This window comes from Dendrobates tinctorius, unplaced genomic scaffold, assembly GCF_039654945.1.
Source record: "Dendrobates tinctorius isolate UK_male_01 unplaced genomic scaffold, ASM3965494v1 ptg000032l, whole genome shotgun sequence".
NCBI lineage: Eukaryota > Metazoa > Chordata > Amphibia > Anura > Dendrobatidae > Dendrobates > Dendrobates tinctorius.
Genome location: NW_027361700.1, coordinates 3,065,413 through 3,086,501, shown reverse-complemented (window position 1 = coordinate 3,086,501; position 21,089 = coordinate 3,065,413). Strand labels below are relative to the sequence as shown.

General features: G+C 44.7%; 1 protein-coding gene across 2 annotated transcripts in view; it reads right to left on the bottom strand.

The window, feature by feature from the left end:
• The window catches only part of PLEKHH3 (pleckstrin homology, MyTH4 and FERM domain containing H3), a 113,487-nt gene that overhangs the window by 79,717 nt on the left and 12,681 nt on the right, over window positions 1-21,089 (bottom strand). The gene's annotated exons all lie outside the window — the stretch shown is intronic.

The window sequence follows — 21,089 nt, the reverse complement described above, 5'->3', positions numbered from 1 at the left end:
CAAACTGTAAAGCGCTGCGGAATATGTTAGCGCTATAAAAAGATTATTACGGTATTTATTATCTCCCTTGGTGGCATAGAAGAAGCAGTTCTATGAATAGGTTGGGTCGCAGACAAATATGGTCAAGATTTTTAAAGGTGAACTTTATTTTCTTATTTTTATAAGCAATGAAAATACCTAAAAATCATCAAACAATTCATTGTGTTTATGTGGCACATACAGATAACGGATTTTCAGTAGAAGATCTATATAAAAATCTTCTGCATTGTTGACATTATTTACACTTAAATATTTTTCATCAGCATCATTAATTACGATTTAATCGCCAAATGTCTCATCTACAAGTAGTAAACTGCATCCATGTAGCAACATTGTCAGTGAGGTTCATGCTGCAGTATTGTGTATGTCTTCCTAATAAAATATACTCACAAATTGCCTCTCCTAAGAGGTCTGCCCACTATTAGCTGTTATATTGACCCTGTATCGTGCACAATTCGAAATTGCTCTTTAATTAAAACATGATATATATTGAATGACTAGCAATTATCATTATACCTTATAAAATATTTCTCGATAGGAAATCTGGAAGGGTGCAAACACTTTTTCACACAACTGTATTTACACAAAGTTTTTTTTTAAAAATGTTTTAGAGCAGAAACTGAACGAAATTCCAAATCCTCCTAAAAACTTTTAGGTTCTGCTCAGTTTTCGCTTAGGTTAGTTTAGGTTTATTAGCATTTAATTGTGTCACTAAATTGACAATTTTGTAACTATTTGAAGACTGCTAAGGATAATTTGGCTGATAGAAAGGCTTTAGTGACCAATAGGCAGCCATTGAAATCAATGAATGGTCATTGATTTCTGTGAACATTTTGCTTAATGTATTCTGTAGGGAAAATCAGCATTTACACTGCAGCTCTCCTAGCAATCTGTCAAGTATGTTAAAGGCTACTTGCCACATGATTCATGTAGCCTGAACCATCAGAGGAGACCTGCTCTGTCACTATAAACTTCCATGTTTTATTCTGAAATACCGACTTGTGTAAAGGCCCCGTCACACATAGCGAGATCACTGATTTTGTGACGCATGAGTGATCTCGCTAGCGATCTCGCTGTGTATGGCGAGCATCAGCAACCAGCCCCCCCCGTCGGGTATCACTGATCGTGCAGGAATGTCCTGGGCCGTTTTTGATCATTGGTCTCCTGCTGGCCAGCACGCATCGCTGCGTGTGGCAGAGGGAGAGCAGCGATCAGCGAGCTCCCAGCGCTGTAAGCAGACGCTGGGAGCTGGTATCCCAAGGTAAATATCAGGTAACTAAGCGCGCGCGTCGCTTAGTTACCTGCTGTGTACCTTGGATACCTGCGTGTTTGTGCTGGGAGCTGGTATCGAAGGTACACAGTGGGTAACTAAGTGCCGTGCGCGCTTAGTTACCCCATATTTACCTTGGATACCAGCGTCCAACGCAAGCACGCAGGTATCCAAGGTACACAGCGGGTAACTAAGCAACGCGCTCGCTTAGTTACCCGATATTTACCTTGGATACCAGTGTAGGGTCGTGGGCAGGGCTTGGGGGTGGTCCCTCTTCTGACCGCGCAGAGACGAAACAGAGACAAGATAGAGACAGATTCTGGGTGCAACAGGTCCAAGTTTTATTCTCTCTTGCCGCCCACTTGACGGCCTCTGCAGTACACCACACTTCTCTTCACCTCACGGCCCTCCGTTTCTAGGGCCCATTTACACACCGTACCTTCACACTAGGGACGTACATGCACGTACCGTCCCTTCTTCACTGTTTGACGCTCCTGACAGGTCCGTCACTGTGGCCACCTTAGGCCCGTAAACCAACAGCAATTTTACTGGTCAGGCGTCGTGTCAAATACGGTGTCCCACACCCGGTGTCTCGTCTCTTCTGCGGTACTTTCCTGTCAGGACCACCCCCCTGACGCTCTCTCTCTTCAGTCCCCCCTGGTCTGGTTCTCCTCAGAGCGCACAGACTGTCGTAGTCCTCCTGTCACTTGAGCTCCCCCTGGGGACTGGAACTTTCTGGAACCCTCCCTCAGTATTTATACCTTTCCTGGTTGCCTGTAACTCCGCCCCCCATGACCAACGGTTTCCTAAGCCCTAAGCTGATGTCAAGTCCTTTGCTCACACTCCTCCCTGCCCTCTAATGGTCAACCCAGGTACTGCACGTCCAGTACACTTTCCTAGCTGTTTCCCCACTGTAATAACTGACACCTACCTACACTGTGCAAACCTTTCCTTCTTCACTCTGACTAGTCCGTCCATCCGGTCACCTTCCCTACACTAGTGTCCTCGCTGGTGAAATCTGCCTGTTTGGCAGCTCACCAGCGATCATGTAGTGAGACACCAGCAATCCTGACAAGGTCGTATCATTGTCAGGATCCCTGGTGCATCGTTATGTGTGACGGGGCCTTAAGAGAAAACCCATCTGGAAATGCGGCAGAGAGTAAGGTTTCTGAAGCCGTGGGTGAGGCGGTTCACCCCTGACTTCTCTACCTGGCTTAGACTTATTATTAAATGGTAAAAGGTAACTGACTGACGCCCCTGTGACTAGTCTTCCCAGTCACCTAGTCCAGGCTACTATTTTCAACTATGTAAAACATAAATGATTATGAGGTTGCCTGTCCGTGAATCAATTGACAGGTTCCCTCTAAAAGGTTGTCCAAACGGTTATCCAGTAGTGATGTTCAAGTCCCCGGGAACCTGTCACCCCATTTTTCGACTATCAGCTGCCGGCACCGCCATCAGGGACTTAAACTGAACAGAAACTCTCCAAATCCTCATCAAAAACTAGAAACACCTCAAAACCATGGAGTTCCTTCTCCAAAAAAGCTGTGTAAAAATAGTCAGGTCCTGATTCTTAAAAGGAATCTGTCACCCCATTTGTCGAGTATCAGCTGCCGATACCGCCTTCAGCGGCTTATCTACAGCATTCGGTAATGCTGTATATAAGCCTCCAATGTAACCTGAAAGATAAGAAATATGAATTATATTATACTCACCCAAGGCGGTCCGGGTCCGGTTTTGGTCCGATGGGTGTCACAGTCCGGTCTGGCACCTGCCATCTTCTAGTGATGATGTCCTCTTCTTTGCTTACCCATTGTGGCTCCTGCGCAGGCGCACTGCTCTGCCCTGTTGAGTGCAGAGCAGAGTACTGCAGTGCACAGGCACACACTAAGGGTACCGTTACACCTAGCGATGCACCAGCGATCCCGACCAGCGATATGACACGGTCAGGATCGCTGGTGCATCGCTAGGTGGTCGCTAGTGAGCTGCCACACAGGCAGATCTCACCAGCGACATCGCTGGGGACGGGGATCGCTACTTACCTGTCAGACGCGGCGATCCTGCGTCCTCCCACCCGGCTCCACGCGTCGCTCGTCGTCACAGCAGGAAGCGCCGCAGGAAGCAGCCGACGAGAAACGGTCCAGGAGCTTCTCGCGCGATCAGCGATAACCAGCGGGGGAGCCGGTCGGAGGTAAGAATCACATGTAGCGATATCGTTAGCAATATCGCTGCAACGTCACAAAATCGGTGACTTTACAGCGATATTGCTAGCGATATCGCAGTGTGTAACGGGGGCTTAAGTCTATTTGCCTCATTAGGTCTATAGATGCCCATAAACTCTAGACAGCTGTTAGCTCACCTCTGCAGCTATCTCACCCGACTCAACCATTCTTATAAATGCATGGCTTTAACCGCTTCCCGACCGCCCACTGTAGATAAACGTTAGCGCTTGCTGGGCTTTGTGCAGCGCCGACGTTTATCTACTGTCGGCGGTTTTGTGCCCCCCGGGACCCCCACATACCTTACAACGCGGGGATCCCGGTGCACAATGCATGCTGGGACCCCCGACGTCATCGAGACCTGATTGGTTCAGGTCCTGATGACGTCAGCGTCACAGCAGCCAATGGGAGCGATCGCTGGGAAAGCTGCTTGTTTCCCGGCGATCTCCCTCATTATAACGCGACTTCTCCCTCTGATCTCAGGCAGCGATCTTGTCACACAGTAACGCTGCTTCACCTCTGATCATCTGTCATTGTGAGATCAGAGGAGAAGTCACGTTACAGTGTGCCAGGCAGCGATCTAGTCACATAGTAACGCTGCTTCTCCTCTGATCATCTGTCAGTGTGAGATCAGAGGAGAAGTGGCGTTACTATGAGTCAGATCGCAGCGCAGCGATCTTGTCACAAAAATAAAAAAAAGTAAAGAAAAAAAAAATAAAAAAGCACAGGTTAGGGCTAGGGTTAGGGTTAGGGCTAGGGTTAGGGCTAGGGCTGGGATTAAGGTTATGGGTGTGTAGGTGTTAGGTTTGTGGTTAGGGTTATGGTTAGGGCTGAGATTAGGGTTAGGGGTGTGTTGGGGTTAGGGTTGGAATTAGAATTGTGGGTTTCCACTGTTTAGGTACATCAGGGGCTCTGTAAATGCAATATGACGCCCGCAGACCATTCCATCAAAGTCTGCATTTCAGAACGTCACTACTTCCCTTCCGAGCCCCACCGTGAGCCCAAACAGTAGTTTTCTCCCACATATGGGGTACCAGCGTACTCAGGACAAATTGGACAACAACTCTTAGGGTCCAATTTCTCCTGTTACCCTTGTGAAAATAAAAATTGGGGGCTAAAAGATCATTTTTGTGGAAAAAAAATGAACTTTTTATTTTCACGCCTCTACATTATAAACTTTACTGAAACACTTGGGGGTTCAAAGTGCTCACCACACATCTAGATAAGTTCCTTGGGGGGTTTAGTTTCCAAAATGGGGTCACTTGTGGGGGATTTCCACTGTTTAGGTACATCAGGGGCTCTGCAAACGCACATGACACCCGCAGACCATTCCATCAAAGTCTGCATTTCAGAACATCACTACTTCCCTTCCGAGCCCCACCGTGTGCCCAAACAGTAGATTTCTTCCACATATGGGGTATCAGCGTACTCAGAACAAATTGGACAACAACTTTTGGGGTCCAATTTCTCCTGTTACCCTTGTGAAAATAAAAATTGGGGGCTAAAAGGTCATTTTGTGGAAAAAAAAATGATTTTTTATTTTCATGGCTCTACGTTATAAACTTCTGTGAAGCACTTGGGGGTTCAAAGTGTTCACAACACATCTAGATAAGTTCTTTAAGGGGTCTAGTTTTCAAAGTGGGGTCACTTGTGGGGGGTTTTCACTGTTTAGGTACATCAGGGGCTCTCCAAATGCGACATGGCATCCGATCTCAATTCCTGCCAATTCTGCATTGAAAAAGTCAAACGGCGCTCCTTCCGTTCTAAGCTCTGCCGTGTGCTCAAACAGTGGTTTAGCCCCACATACGGGGTATCTGCGTATTCGGGAGAAATTGCACAAAAAATGTTGTGGTTCATTTTCTCTTTTTACACTTGTGAAAATAAAAAAAAATGGTTTTGAAGTAAAATGTTTGTGAAAAAAAGTTAAATGTTTATTTTTTCCTTCCATATTCCATTCATTCATGTGAAGCACCTGAAGGGTTAATAAACTTCTTGAATGTGGTTTTGAGTACATTGAGAGGTGCAGTTTTTAGAATGGTGTCACTTTTGGGTATTTTTTGTTATATTGACCCCCCAAACTCTCTTCAAATGTGGGGTGGTCCCTAAAAAAAAATGGTGTTGCAAATTTTGTTGTAAAAATGAGAAATCGCTGGTCAACTTTTAACCCTTATAACTTCCTAAAAAAAAAAAATTGTGTTTCCAAAATTGTGCAGATGTAAAGTAGACATGTGGGAAATGTTATTTATTAACTATTTTGTGCGATATCACTCTCTGATTTAAGGGCATAAAAATTAAAAGTTTGAAAATTGCAAAATTTTCTAAATTTTCGCCAAATTTTGATTTTTTTTAACAAATAAGCGCAGCTCATATCTAAAACATTTTACCACCATCATGAAGTACAATATGTCATGAGAAAACAATGTCAGAATCAGTAGGATCCGTTGAAGCGTTCTAGAGTTATGACCTCATAAAGTGACACTGGTCAGAATTGAAAAAATTGGCCCGGTCACGAAGGCAAAAACAGGCTCGGGTGTGAAGGGGTTAAGGGTACGTTCAAATGAAAACTTTTTCGGTCCAATCCCTGTCCTGCTGGAAAATGGAAAGCACATAGACAAACATGGACCAATGTTAATCAACGGGTTTATCCACAGGAATGCTTTTCCAAACAGACCATGCAAAAATTTCAGGATCCCATACAAAATGGGTACACAAAACAATGGATGTAATACAGACCCCATTTCTATGGTATCTGTTTAAAGGTAAGTTCACACATCGTGTTTTTTCTGCGTTTTTTTTCTGCAGCAATATCTGCTCTCTTGGCAGGAAAGAAGCTGCAGAAAAAAAGCAGGTTTTACTTATTTTTTCTTTCATTTTTTTGTGGCGGTTTTGGGATGCTAGATTTGTCTCTTGTGCATGCTGGTAAAGTTTAGTGTTGAAAAATCAGTCCAGGTTTTGGCACAAGAAAACGCAGCAAAACCTGGTACCTGCATTTTTGGTGTGTTTTTTTTCAGCATTTTTTCACCCATTCATCTCAATGGGTGAAAAAATGCTGAAAAAAACACAGAAAGAAGTGACCTGCTCCGCTGTGCAAAAAAACATGTAGAGCCCAAAATTCCAGATGACAAAAAAAAAACAAGCAGTGTGCGTGAGATTTCTGAAGTCTGGTGCTGGTACTATAAAACCTAGCTGAAAATTTGCATAAAAAAAAAGCTGCAAAAACGCCTAGTGTGAACTTAGCCTAACAGATCCAGTTCAATTATTAGCTGACGAAACTATTTCGGGGCACATACAAATGGTATACGGGTAACAATATTTATAAAAAAAAAAAAAAATGAATTATTTTTCACACGCTCTGATGAACTTCAGCTAGATTTAGAGTAAGTTTACACTAGGCATTGTTTTCAGCTTTTTATGCAAATTTTCATCTGCGTTCTACAGTGCCAGCAAAGTCTATGAGATTTTGGAAATCTCTTGCACACACATTGGTTTTTTGATATCAGGATTTTGTGCTTTGCATGTTTTTTTGGCACAATGGACTACTTTCATGGATTTTTCAGCATTTTTCACCCATTGACATGAATGGTGAAAAAAACGCTTAAAATCTTGGATCTTTATGCTTACCGGCAGTGAAGGGGTTAACATTGTGTGAGTGGTGCAGAGAACTGTCATAAAGAGGGAGCACTCAACCATGTAACCTCTTCCAAACCAGGTGGCTTATCACAGTCTGAGACATAAGTAAACACAGACACAGAGATCTCCAGAAGATGGGGGAGGGGAGGTCTGTAAAATGCATTGTCCATCAGCTTCATTTGCCATGTCCATGCATACAGTCAATGTCCATGACACATCACATTTTTAGACCTTATCATTTTCCCAAAACATAAGATTTTTGAGGCCTGCTAAGCTAGAGGTCAAGGGTAAATGATGATCAAAGAAACATTTACCCACTTTGCATTTACATTTTAAAGGGAATCGGTCACCAAGTTTTGCTTCTTAATCTGAGAGTAGCATAATTTAAGGGCAGAGACCCTGATTCCAGTGATGTGTCACTTACTGGGCTGCTTTCTGAAGTTTTTATAAAATTACAGTTTTAACAGCAGATTATCACTTGAGGACTAGTAAACCTCCTGTCATGTAGTCCTCCTTATTCATACACAATGTACACAGAAATCTGTCAATTAGCAGTGTTCATGGGGTTATACAGAGATCAGCATTCTGAGGAGAGGACTGCTAGATTTTCAGCAGATAAAAAAGTGATTTTAACAAAACTGTAACAAGCAACCCAGTAAGAGACACATTGCTGGAATCAGGGTCAGTGCCCCTACATCATGCTGCTCTTAGAGTAGCAAAAGCCTGGTGGCAGATTCCTTTTACGGCCTTTTTCACCCAATGAAGAATCAGCACGTTTCTGCTTGAATTTTTAGCCCACAACCATGATTAGATACTACAGGATAAGATTATATATATATATATATATATATATATATATATATATATATATATATATATATATATAGTACACCAAATCATATTGTCTGAAAAAAGGCCTAAGAAGATGAGTTTAAATTGTGCCATTTTATTTAGCCTTATTCCAAATGGAAATGGCTTTTTGTTATGATTGTTTGTGTCTCCTTTTATACAAAAATGTATAGCATTACTTTATTAAAGCGAATATCACGACTCTGTTGTCAGGTATCCCGGGACCAGGGGCTCCTTTGCTGTCCCTAATGCTAGAGGCACCCTAGTTCGCCCTGCTCCCTGGATTACTTCTAATGGTAAAGATGCCGGGGCCACGTACCTTGCCTTAGCTCCTGAATCCACCCTCAGTCTGTACCCTTCCCCCAAACAGGGAAGAGGGGAGTAGTAGTGCACCATAATACACCAACCAGATTAAGCAAGGTAATATAAACAGGGGTAACGGAAAATACCAAACATACAAATATACACACATAACAGAGGAATGCACCTTGGAGTGAAGGATGGGGTTAAACCAAAGTAGGAGAAGAAAGGGAATTATCACACACCCAAAACCTAGCAACAGTCACGGATAAATGCACCAACCATCTACACAAATAACCACCAACAACAACCTCCAGCCATGCAGCAAAAGCTGACGCTGACAATGAGTGCTAGCCAGGACCTAGTTTATATAGGAGATGGGAGTGGCTAATAGTGCACAGCTGAGAGCCTTAACGTCCAGGAGCGCTCAACTGAGCTTATTAACCCCTGCACTGCTAAAATAAATTTACACCATTTAATATGAAGGTAAAGTGCTTCTATTCAGCGCAGTAGTAGTAGAAATAAGTTTGTTATGAATGGGTCACCGAGGAGGATAGCAGGACCAGGCTAAGCCACCAGAAAACCAGAGAGGTTGGTAACTAAGCAGATTGCAGACCTCTGATCCTATCCACACAACTAGCAGTAGCCGTGGAGCGTACCTACGATGCCCTAGACGCCTCGGCACAGCCGAAGAGCTAACTAGCCTAAAGCAAGAAAGGTGAAATCTAAACTGCCCCGGAGCAGACCACAAAGGAATAGATAGCCCCCAAACATATATTGTCGGTGAGACAAGATGAAAACACAAACGCAGGCAGAAAAATAAACTGAGCAAATGATGGGGCCCAAACTGACTAGACAGGACAGGAAAGGAAAGACACTGTCTGCAATCACGCAAAAAAACCTGAAAAAACCAACACGTCTGATGCACAAAAAACACTGAAGTCACACGACTTCGCCCCCACTATAGCAGCACTCTGGTATATACTGAAAGCAAAGCAAAAAGAGACCAATATAACAGGGGACAGAACAAACTGACACAAGTAGTAACATATGGGCGGTGATCCAGCACAGCCTCAGCAGGAGCAAGCTGACCCGCACAAAGCAGAGATGGACAAAACCAGATCAAATGCAAAAAGATTAGCAATGTAAGACAGCTGTCTTAAATGCAGGTGCCGAGTTGATTAGGAGTGTCTAACTGGTCTGTAGGAGCCAGAACTCGTAGGCTGTGTGCCCACGTTGCATTTTTTATGCGTTTCCACTGCGTTTTCGCCACAGCGGAAACGCTTAAAAAGAGTTATTAAAACACATCCCTTTGCACTCCTATTGGATTCCGCAGTTGTGCCCATGCTGCGGATTTTTCCGCTGAGGAATTGCATAGCGGTAAAATCCGCAGCATGTCCATTATTTCTGCGGAGTCCGCCGCCATAGGATTACATTGAAACGCTCACTTTACACATGTGGCTATGCCCACCATGCATAAAGTTAGCTCTTTATGTGCAGATGGTACCCAGGGTCTGGAGGAGAGGAGACTCTCCTCCATGCCCTGGGTACCATATTCCTGTAAAAAATAGAATTAAAACAAAAAACAGAGATATACTTACCCTCTGTCGGCCCCCGGAGTCCTCCCGCCTCTCAGCCACGGTACCAGCATCTTCCTTTCCCAGGGATACATTGTGCAAATGACCTCTGATGACATAGCGGTCTCGCGCGATGCTACGTCATCAGAGGTCATTGTCACAAGGCATCCCTGGGAACGGAAGTTGTCGGCAGCGTGGCTGAGAGGCGGGAGGACTCCGGGGGCCGTCAGAGGGTAAGTATATTTCTGTTTTTTTATTTTTTTTAAAATATTTTTAACATCCTATCTTTTACTATTGATGCTGCATAGGCAGGCATAGTAAAAAGTTGGTCACACTTGTCAAGCACTAGGCTTGACAAGTGTGACCAACCTGTCAATCACTTTTCCAAGCGATGCTTCAAATCGCTTGAAAAAGCGCAAGCATTCTGCAAGCTAAAAACGCTTGCAAAACGCTTGTGTTATGCGGGAAAATGCATGCGAATTCCGCATGCGTTTTACCCGCGGTGGGGAGTTGCGGAAATGCTGCGGCACATAGCCTAAATGGTTGGTAGGAGATCAAATACTTGTTTCTGACTGCAAAATGCAAATACGTTTATATAATTTATACAATGTGATTTTCTGGATTTTATTTTTGAAATTCTATCTCTCAATGAAAACGTTAACCTACCCTTAAAACTATATATATACACACACAAACACACACACTTCCTAGTGTTTTATTGTAAAAATGTAGACAGACTACACTGTATTTTATAGACTCTGTTCAGTTACAGACCGTTCTTCACTGAATGGAAAAGATCAGGTTTCCATCTTGCCCATGTCTGTCCAGGAGAAATGAAGGTGACACTATCTATATTTAACTTCATGTCCCATCTGTCCCACACCAGGTGTTGTCACCTCAATCCAACGCTAACGGCAGGTGGCCAAAAGGAGGACCTGATACTAAATTTAATAGGGACGTGGCAGTGGATCTTCAAATGGTGAGTGCAAATGGTCTCAAAGCTGTAATACCCAGTCCTACATTATGAAAGCCTCTAATTCACTGAACATGCACCAGAACAAAATCTGGAATAGGCTTCTATGTGGATCTGTATCAATGTGGACAAAGCTGAACATTTACGTGTTAAATATTGATTCACAATTTCTGTATGCTGCTAATCTAATCCATAACCTGTTCCACTGCCAAAAATTGTCATGTAATTAGGGCCTTAATGTTAACCCTGTGGCTCATGATGACGATACAGAATTACGGTAGTGTTTGGGTTTTACACTTGTTCCTTCAGATAATATAACCAAGTGCATGCAGCATTGCCTTCATAGATTAAGTTCCCACAATAAGTTTTTTTTAATGCCTTGTATTTTCCCAGCATCTTACAGCTCCAGCAAAGTGGATGGGATTTATAGAAAACTTATCCCAACTGTGCTTTCTTTTTACACCGTGTAAACTGACCTACGGTGCGTGTTTGAACCCTGCTACATGTCAACTTCTCTCAGGGGCTACGCTAAGTTTGGAGTTTCCCATAAAATTGCATTAAATGCCTTCCTTTCAGTGTGTTTTCGCTATGGAAACGCACTAAAAAAAGCATGCAAACCGCACATCTCTTAATAAAGTTTTGTCAAAACCGAATACCAGCAAGCATTGATTTCCCTAGGGTGAGCTTCGGGAAAATGGTTGCTGGAGGTGGCGCATGCGCAGCTTGAGATCTTGGAAGTTGATATTTCACTCTGCGCATGCTCCACCTCTGGTGGCCATTTTCACAACGTCTATAGCAGGGAGATTAATGGGAAGTGCGGGGACACCACTCACCGCCAACATTTTCTCAAAGCCCACTACCAGGACACTCCCCCCCCGCCCCGCATCATCGCCATACTCCTGCCACCGCCCTCCTGCAGCAGCGAACCTGCCTCCTGTGACCCTGCTCCACTGTAGCTGCTCCCTGTAATCTACATTTGCATTATAAGACGAGCCCCCTTTTTCCTCCCAAATTTTGGGAGGAAAAAGATGCGTCTTATAATCCAACAAGTACAGGAGATTTTAAAAAATGACATTATTAATAGGCTGGGAAGGTCCATGGATATTGGCTCTTTAGCAGCATAATAAGACTAGTTCACAGCTGTCTGCTTTCTCTTAGCTGGTTATTAAAAAATAGGGGGGACCGCCTATCGTTTTTTTAAGTTATTTATTTTACACTGCCCCTACGCTAGTCAGAGCACAATGTCAGCGCCACCCATGATCCGGTGTTTATACAGGCCAGGTCAAGTGTTGTGCTGGCCAATCACAGCCATGCCAATACTTGGTGTGGCTGTGATGGCTCCAGAACTGCCCACGCCTTGACAGTTTGCTGATTGTCTTCGCTCCAGCCTTTCAACAAACTTTATTCAGCACCGAACCCAAACAGTAAGGGTGGTTTCACATTAGCGCTTTTTAAGCGCACGCACGGCCGGGGGTAGCTCCGCCCCCGAGCCGGCTCTCTGCCCGGCGTGCCCGCCCCTTGCTTGTATCGCCGCCTCCTAGCGCACAGCGGCGCCTGCGATCGGCGCACCCTATCTTTAGCATAGGGTGCGCAGATCGTGCGCAGGCCGTGCGCTAGTTGCGCTTTGACCTGCGCTGCGCACTTTTGACGGTGCGCCGTGCGCGCCAAAATCCGAAAAGTTTGATTTTGGCGCGCACCGTCAAAAGTGCGCAGCGCAGGTCAAAGCGCAACTAGCGCACGGCCTGCGCACGATCTGCGCACCCTATGCTAAAGATAGGGTGCGCCGATCGCAGGCGCCGCTGTGCGCTAGGAGGCGGCGATACAAGCAAGGGGCGGGCACGCCGGGCAGAGAGCCGGCTCGGGGGCGGAGCTACCCCCGGCCGTGCGTGCGCTTAAAAAGCGCTAATGTGAAACCACCCTAAAACAGACTTCGGGGGAAAAAAATCGGAGTTCGGTACTGGACACCTAGGTATTCGGTTCGAACCACAAACTTTACAGTTGAAGTTTGCTCATCCCTACTAGCCAACTCACTCTGTGTTCTATACATGAGCAGGAAGTCTGTTTTACAATAAAAGTCTATGGAACCTCGTTCTGACAATCCATAAGCTTACATTATAAAAGCCACTTCTCAGTAAGCTGGCTATCGCTTAAACCTGTCTAACATGGTTTGATAAATGGAGAGGACAGCGGTGTATTGTATTCCTATACTGGTGTTGCCTTCCAGCGCATGCGCAATAAAGCTGAGTATACTTGCTTCAGTCTATCAGGAAAGGACCAGAACTAGAAGATAAGGTTGCATGAAAGTGATTTTGGATCAGCTTGTGATGATATACCTTGTGATGTTAATCAAGCCTGATTGGAAAGGATGTTCCCCACTGTGCACTTGGTCTGCACTCCACGGTAGCCAGTGTCTTGGCACTTAGGACATGAATAGCTTGACTCTGCTACGTAATTCCAGCAAATTTTTTTTCCAAAATTCCTCTTAACACTTTGGTAAAAAAGGACTCCTTTCAAAAACCCATGAACTAACCTAGCAGCAGCTAATGGTTGTGGTAGTGGTGTTTGGAGTAGATACAGCCTTTGACAGGTTTCCTTTGAACATACTTGGGTAATTCCCAACACAACAACTTCGCACTAATGAGTCTGCCAAGACTTGATGAAACTGTGAATATTGAAGGATCCCATTTCCTGGTCTAGAAGGTTAGATCAGGTTAATGTGAGGTACCTAATGATATCCAGTTTTACATGTGGCTGCGGAATATTTAGTTGTACATAGGCGTAAATCACTTCCCTCTCACAGTGGTGACCTGGGAAGACTTGCTGCTCTGTACGCAATGTGGTTTCCACACCGCTACTATTTATCTTGCAGGAAATAACCAGCTCCAATAACTTCAGGGGTTGGACTTAATAGTGTAATATCACTGCCCAATTATATAGCCAATATTTGCACTGCTATCATATCCCATGTATGTGGTAATGTGCTTGGAAAATGGTAGGCAATCAGCATTTTTTATTTTCATTCATTCAGCTGTTTCCCATCTAAAGGCCCCATCACATTAAACGATGTCCCAGCGATCCCACCAACGATCCGACATGATGGGATCGCTGGGACATCGTTAGACAGCCCCAGCGATCAGGACCAGCGACGCTGGACGCTAGTTTCTAATGTAAGCATCGGGTATCCAGGTGACGCGCGACTCCTGGATACCCACTGTTTACCTTGGAAACCGGCGCTGGTTTCCAAGGTAAACAGCGGGTATCTAGGAGCCGCGTGACTCCTGGATACCCGACGTTTACCTTGGAAGCCAGCATGTACGCCGGTTTCCAAGGCAAACAGCGGGTATCCAGGAGCCGCGGCTCCTGGATACCAGACTTTTTTACATTAGCAACCAGCGTCCAGCGTCGGTGATCGCTGGTCTCTCGTTGCCACACGCAGCAATGCGCGCTGGGCAGCGAGAGACAAGCGATTGAAAAATGGCCCAGGCCGCTCGAGCACGATCAGCGATAACCGGCAGGGGGGCCGGTCGTTGATCCCCGTCACACACAGCGATCTCGCTGGCGAGATCGCTGATGTGTCACAAATTCAACGATCTCGCTAGCAAGATCGCTTAGTGTGACGGGGCCTTAAGACATGATTGTTTTTGTTCGAAGAGCGATACCAGCTTGGGTTAAACATGAGGATATATTTGAGATGATTCATATACGTACACTTATTGATCTTTATACCTTGTATTTTTGCAGTTTTAATTACAAATAACTGGTACTGAGCAACATTAATCTATATATTCAGTGGTCAGGTCTACTTTCATTGTCCTAAGGACAGTAAATCTTTTATTTTCTGGATTCATGTAATGTATCATTTCAAAAACAGCTAACTGCAGAAGGTGACCGCTGTGACCATCCACTAGTTGCAGCTGAAACGTTAGCTACAGCTATGGCTTGTGATTGGCTGCAGGAGTCACATGTGCCCCCTCGAAATAAGGAAGCAAGGAGACTAAAGGGGACATGGGCAGCATTTTGGAGGAGTTGCGGGGAATCAATAGGTGGTGGCCTGGGTAAATATTTTTGTATTTTTTTTATTACCTCAAGCCTAATTTACAAAAAAAAAAGAAAAAAAAATCTGTCACTTTATTAACAGTAGAGAGGGAGAAGTTACACCAGATTACTTACAACAATTACACCATACCATTTTTCATGACTATCTACCTTCATAAAAAGGGCCTGTCAGCTCCCCTGAGGTGTGTGTTATCATAAATACTTATATGTGCAGATCCTCCATTATCCCTTCTATAAGTTTATGAATATTGACAGCTGTTTTGGGGCATGTCCCTTAGGCCATGTGCACACGCTGCGGTTTTTGCTGCGGTTCCGCTGCGGTTTCAGTACCATGTAACCCTATGGGTTTCCAAAACCGCTGTGCTCACTGTTATGATTGAGTCACCGTAGGAGGCAAAAACAGAAATGCTAGCTAAGTCCAGAAAACCAGAGAAGTTGGCAGCTATCGGATTGCAGACCCCTGAACCTATCCACACAACTAGCAGTAGCCGTGGGGGGTTCCTACGATGCCCTAGACCCCTCCATCACAGCCGGAGAATTAAATAGGCCTAAAGAAAGAAAGGGGAAATCTAACCTGCCCCAGAGCAGACCCCAAAGCAATAGGCAGCCCCCAACATATAATGACGGTGAAGCAAGATGAAAATACTAACACAGACAGAAAGATAGACTGAGCAAAGAGGGGCCCAAGCTAACTAAATAGAAAAGGACAGGAAGGCTGCTGTCTGCAATCCGTGAAAAACCCTATGAAAATAAGAGCCAACAGACTGACAGTGAAAAAGGCCCTGAAGACGCTAGGCTTCAAAAAAGCTATGTCAGTACTCAGGAATATACTGAAGACAGAGCTACAGGCAAAAGGAGATTCAGCTCACCCCAGCAGGGAATGGCAGAATACTGAAAAGCAAGGAAAACAAAAAACAAAACAAAAAGCTAACAGGCAAAACAGAAACTTAGCTTTAGAGGAGCAGACAGAGAAATCACCCGCAGGGCAGAAGGGCGTCGGCAGCCTTATATCCAGTCCGTGACTCCACTCAGCCAGTCATCCTCATTAGACTCAGGTGCCTGATAATCAGGCTCATTACCTTCCTTTACCAGAATAGGGAGTTCACCAGACCCCAGTGACGAAGGGGAAAATGAACTCACAACAGCTCACGCTGCGGTTTTCTCCGCGCGGTTTTGCTGCGGTTTTTTTTCCGCAGCATGACAATTGTTTCTGCGGATTCTGCTGCGGTTTCACACCTTTAACAGAGTAGAGGTGTGAAACTGCAGGGCAAAACCGCAGGCCAAACCGCAGCAAAACAGCAGGTCACTTTACCTGCGGTTTTACCTGCGGTTCCGCGGGAAAAAACCCGCAGGTGAATCTGCAGCGTGTGCACATAGCCTAACAGTTTTAACATTGTCCATCAGATACATTTTCTTTGTCAGAGAATTGTGTAATTCCAGATGTCATTTTACTCATATATTTCCAGATGGAATTGTGGCGCCCCCAGGAGCATGGTCGCCACAGTGGCATTGCCTTCCTCCAGGGAGGGTGATGTCAGGCTTGGAGGCAATGAAGGGTCTCTCTAATAGTTAACCATGTCATGCAACACAGTTCCCACTCCAGGCCAGCAGAGGGAGCTCTGAACCAGAACTGAGAGGAGGAGCTGTCTCTGGGGGCCAGGAAGGAGTGAGTCAGTTAGTGTGAGGAGGGCAACGAGTGTAGACGTGTGGAGAGAAGCTGGAGGTCGAGCTGAGGATAGAGCGCTCCCTCCCAGTGATAGCGCATGATCTGGAGCCTGGTCTCCACGGTTGTATGGATACTGAAAGTCCTGCCAAAGAAACCAGAGGAATAGGAAGCTGTAAATGCTTTATTCCCAACTAAGACTCGGAGGCACAACAGCGACAGGTGAGCCAAGAGAGATAAAGGGCTACAGCTGTCTGCCATACGACGTAGTTCTAAGAGACGATAAGAAGGAGGAACTTCAGTGTAACACGTACTGTATGTACCTCAAGCCAGCACTAGGAAGGAGACTACACAACCCATCTGATAGAGAGATCCCTGAGTTGCTTCCAAGCTAGCCTGCTCCTGTACCATCTGTAACCAGTACCCTGGACTGCATTTGCCAAGTAAAGGTAAAGAAACTGCACCCTTTCTGTCCTTGCCTCCTTCCTGCAAGATCCTCAGCACTGCTACATCTCTGTGCCAAACACTGCACCCTCTTCCTAAACATTCCGCTACACTGCCCTGGGACCAACAGCCCTACCGTCACAAATCACTTATAAACTTTATTCCCAACTCAACCCCTTTTACATGGGTGCCCAGGGCCAAGGACCGGGTCACCGCTGCAGTGACAATCCCCTCTGAGAGACCGGCCCGGTACCGAGTACCCCACAGCCCTGGGATGACGACCCAGAATAACAGAGGAATGACAAAAAGCAAAGTTCTAGGAGAAAAAGATTATGCAGGATTATTATAAAATGGAGAATGTAAGCATTGATTATAGTTGATATGTCAGGACAGGTGACAGGTTCTCTTAAATCAGAATTTAAAACAAAATTAATGAAAATTAAGAACTATTAGATGTTAACTGATGGGACTTAAGAACTGAGGAATCATTGTACCGTATCAAGCCACTTATTTAAGAATATGACATACAGTGGGGAAAAAACGTATTTAGGCTGGTTTCACATTTGCGTTTTTTAGCGCTGGAAAAAAACGCACACCTGCGCATGCGTTTTTTCCCCTATATTTAACATGGGTGCGCATACCTGCGCGCTGGTAAGCGCATGTATGCGATTTTCATGCGCTGCGTTTTTTTGGGGTGTGCGTTGGGATTTTCCAGACGCAGCATGTTGCATTTTTTGGCCCTGCAAAAAAGCGCATGCGCACATATGCGCACGTTTTGCGCTAAAAATGGCCATTATAGCCTATGGATGCGCATATGTGCGCACTGGCATGCTCATGTATGCGTTTTTTTGCATATGCGTTTTTTTTTTTAAACCATGGAATTTAGGGGTTTGGGTTAGAGTTAGGGTTAGTTAAGGGGGTTTAGGGTTAGGGTTATGGTCAGGGTCAGGGTTGGGGTTTGGGTCAGGGTTAGGGTTAAGTATGGTTTTGTTAAGGATTAGGGTCATGGTTAGGGTCAGGATTAGGGTTAAGTATGGTTTTGTTAAGGGTTAGGGTCAGGGTTAGGGTTAGGGTTAGGGTTAGGGTTAGGGTCAGGATTAGGGTTAAGTATGGTTTTGTTAAGGATTAGGGTCATGGTTAGGGTCAGGATTAGGGTTAAGTATGGTTTTGTTAAGGGTTAGGGTCAGGGTTAGGGTTAGGGTTAGGGTCAGGGTTAGGGTCAGGATTAGGGTCAGGATTAGGGTTAAGTATGGTTTTGTTAAGGATTAGGGTCAGGGTTAGGGTCAGGATTAGGGTTAGTATGGTTTTGTTAAGGGTTAGGGTCAGGGTTAGGGTTAGGGTCAGGATTAGGGTTAAGTATGGTTTGGTTAAGGGTTAGGGTCAGGGTCAGGGTTAGGGTTAGGGTCAGGGTTAGGGTTAAGTATGGTTTTGTTAAGGGTTAGGGTCAGGGTTAGGGTTAGGGTCAGGGTTAGTTAGGGTTTAGGGTTTGGGTTAGGGTTAAGTATGATTTGGTTAAGGGTTAGGGTCAGGGTTAGGGTCAGGGTTAGGGTTAGGGTTAGGGTCAGGGTTAGGGTTAGTAAAGTCATGGTTTGGGTAGTGTGAGGGGCCACCTAAAAATGTTGGAAAAAAACGCAAACGCGGTAAAAACGCGCTAAAAACGCATACAAACGCATAAAAACGCTGCGTTTTTTTCATGCATGCTCATAAAAATGCTTGAAAAAAACGCAGCAGTTGTATGCTTATGTATGCGTTTTTTCAATGCGTTTTTTTGCGGGAAAAACGCGCTGCAAAAAAAAGCAAGTGTGAAACTAGCCTTAGTCAGCCACCAATTGTGTCAAATCAGAGAAGGTGATTTTCTGGATTTGTTTTCTCATTTTGACTCTCATAGTTGTGGGCTACCTATGATGTCAATTACAGGCCTCTCTCATCTTTTTAGTTTCAACGGTTTTATTGAAAAGGAAATATCATTAAACATGAAATACATTCACATTAGAGTGCAAGGATCCCCTCGCAAGGTTAAGTACATAGGAAAAGACACAATATGTCATACGTTATCCTTGACTTCGTTACCTTAATTTTTAAATATTTGTAGAAAAACAAATATAACATGACTAGTCTAGTCTTAACAGAATGGGGAGGGAAAGAGGGGAGTGTATGATGAGTGTCGATAATAAAGATGAATAGACGTGAGATACTAGAGAGTTTGTTTTAGAGACCATAACTGTAAGGCTGGGTTCACACGTAGCGGAACTCTCGCGGAAATTCCGGGATTCCATTCCGCGGGAAAATCGCATTTTAAATTCCCGCGGAAAAACTAGCATTTTGCAAGCGTAATTAGCTTGCAGAATTGCTAGCGTTTTCCAAGCGATCTGTAACATCGCTTGGAGAACTGATTGACAGGTTGGTCACACTCGTCAAACATAGTGTTTGACAAGTGTGACCAACTTTTTACTATTGAGGCCGCATATGCGGCATCAATAGTAAAAGATAGAATGTAAATAATAATAAAAAAAAAATATTGTTATTCTCACCTTCTGACGTCCCACGCAGCCTTCCCGCCTCTCTCCACGCTCCCAGTAATCCTTTGCGACAATTACCGCGATGACGTCCGTTCTCGCGGGATCGCGACGTCTCTCGAATGACCGCGAGACTTCGCGATCCCGTGAGAACGGACGTCATCGCTCGCAAAGGCTTACTGGGACCGGGAGCGTGGAGAGAGGCGGGTAGGCTGCACGGGACGTCGGAAGGTGAGAATAACAATATTTTTTATTTTAAATTCTATTTTTTACAGGGATATGGTACCCACAGCCCAGAGGACAGTCTCCTCTCCTCCGGACCGTGGGTACCATCCGCAAATGTTCTGCTTACCTTTCGCATGGTGTGCACAGTCACATGTGGAAAGTAAGCAGAACAATGCATTCCTATGGGTGCTGGATCGCCGCGATTCCGCTAAATTAATGAGCATGCTGCGTTTTTTACCGCGAAGCGATTCCGCTGCGGTAAAAACCGCAGCATTAGCACAGCATTGCGGAATCCCATAGGAATACATGGGATGCTTATTTTCGTGGCAAAATCGCGCCGTAAAAACAGCCGCGGAAACGCGAAAAAAACGCCACGTGTGAACTCAGCCTAAGAGTCAATTACCATGTCAGCACGCTATGTGGATAAGGATATCATCCTGGAGAGGTCGTCACCCCCATGGGCCTGAATCCAGGGGTCCCAGATATTTTGAAAAATGTCGAGAGAATCAGATGTGATGGCTTCTATTTTCTCGTATAACATTATCAAATTAACCCTTCTCTTCACCTGCGTTAGGCCTCTCTCATCTTTTTAAGTGGGAGAATTTGCACAATTGGTGGCTGACTAAATCATTTTTTTCCCCACTGCGCCAGTATAATACAAATGTTTTACAACATATAAAATTGCACAGCACAGTCATAAATTCTTTAATCCAAGTGATGACATGCACATACTATCTAGTGACTAAAGAATTTTGGAGCGAGGAGGTTTCTCCGGTCAAACAGGTCCTCTGCATATTGTAGAATTATGGTACATCTTTAATCATCCTCTCCAAATACACATTGATATAAATGTTCTGTTGAATTAAAGAGCTATTAAACTTGAAGTATGCAGCTTCCAAAAGTTTTATAATGGCTGCAGAGACCAATTACATATACAGGGGTTGGACAAAATAATGGAAACACCTAACGTTTTGGCATCATAATCTTCGAACATGTTATAAACATGCAAACCGTGACATATGGTAATGTTTTGTAGTTGATTATTTGTGATATGTGTATGTAAATTAACTGTTTGTTTTGCAGAATTGTAAGAATATTGATGAGAACCTGATACCAATGGCAGACCTCTCGGATTTTCAAGAAGGCCAAATTGTTGGTGCTCGTATGGCAGGCGCTAGTGTAACAGAAAGTGCCCGAATGCTTGGCGTGTCAAGAGGTACAGTCTCCAAAGTAATGACTGTGTTTGAAAGAGAAGGAAAAACGTCCGCAGCAAAGCACAGGTCCGGCCGAAATTCGAAGTTGACTGAGAGAGACCGTCGGACTCTAAA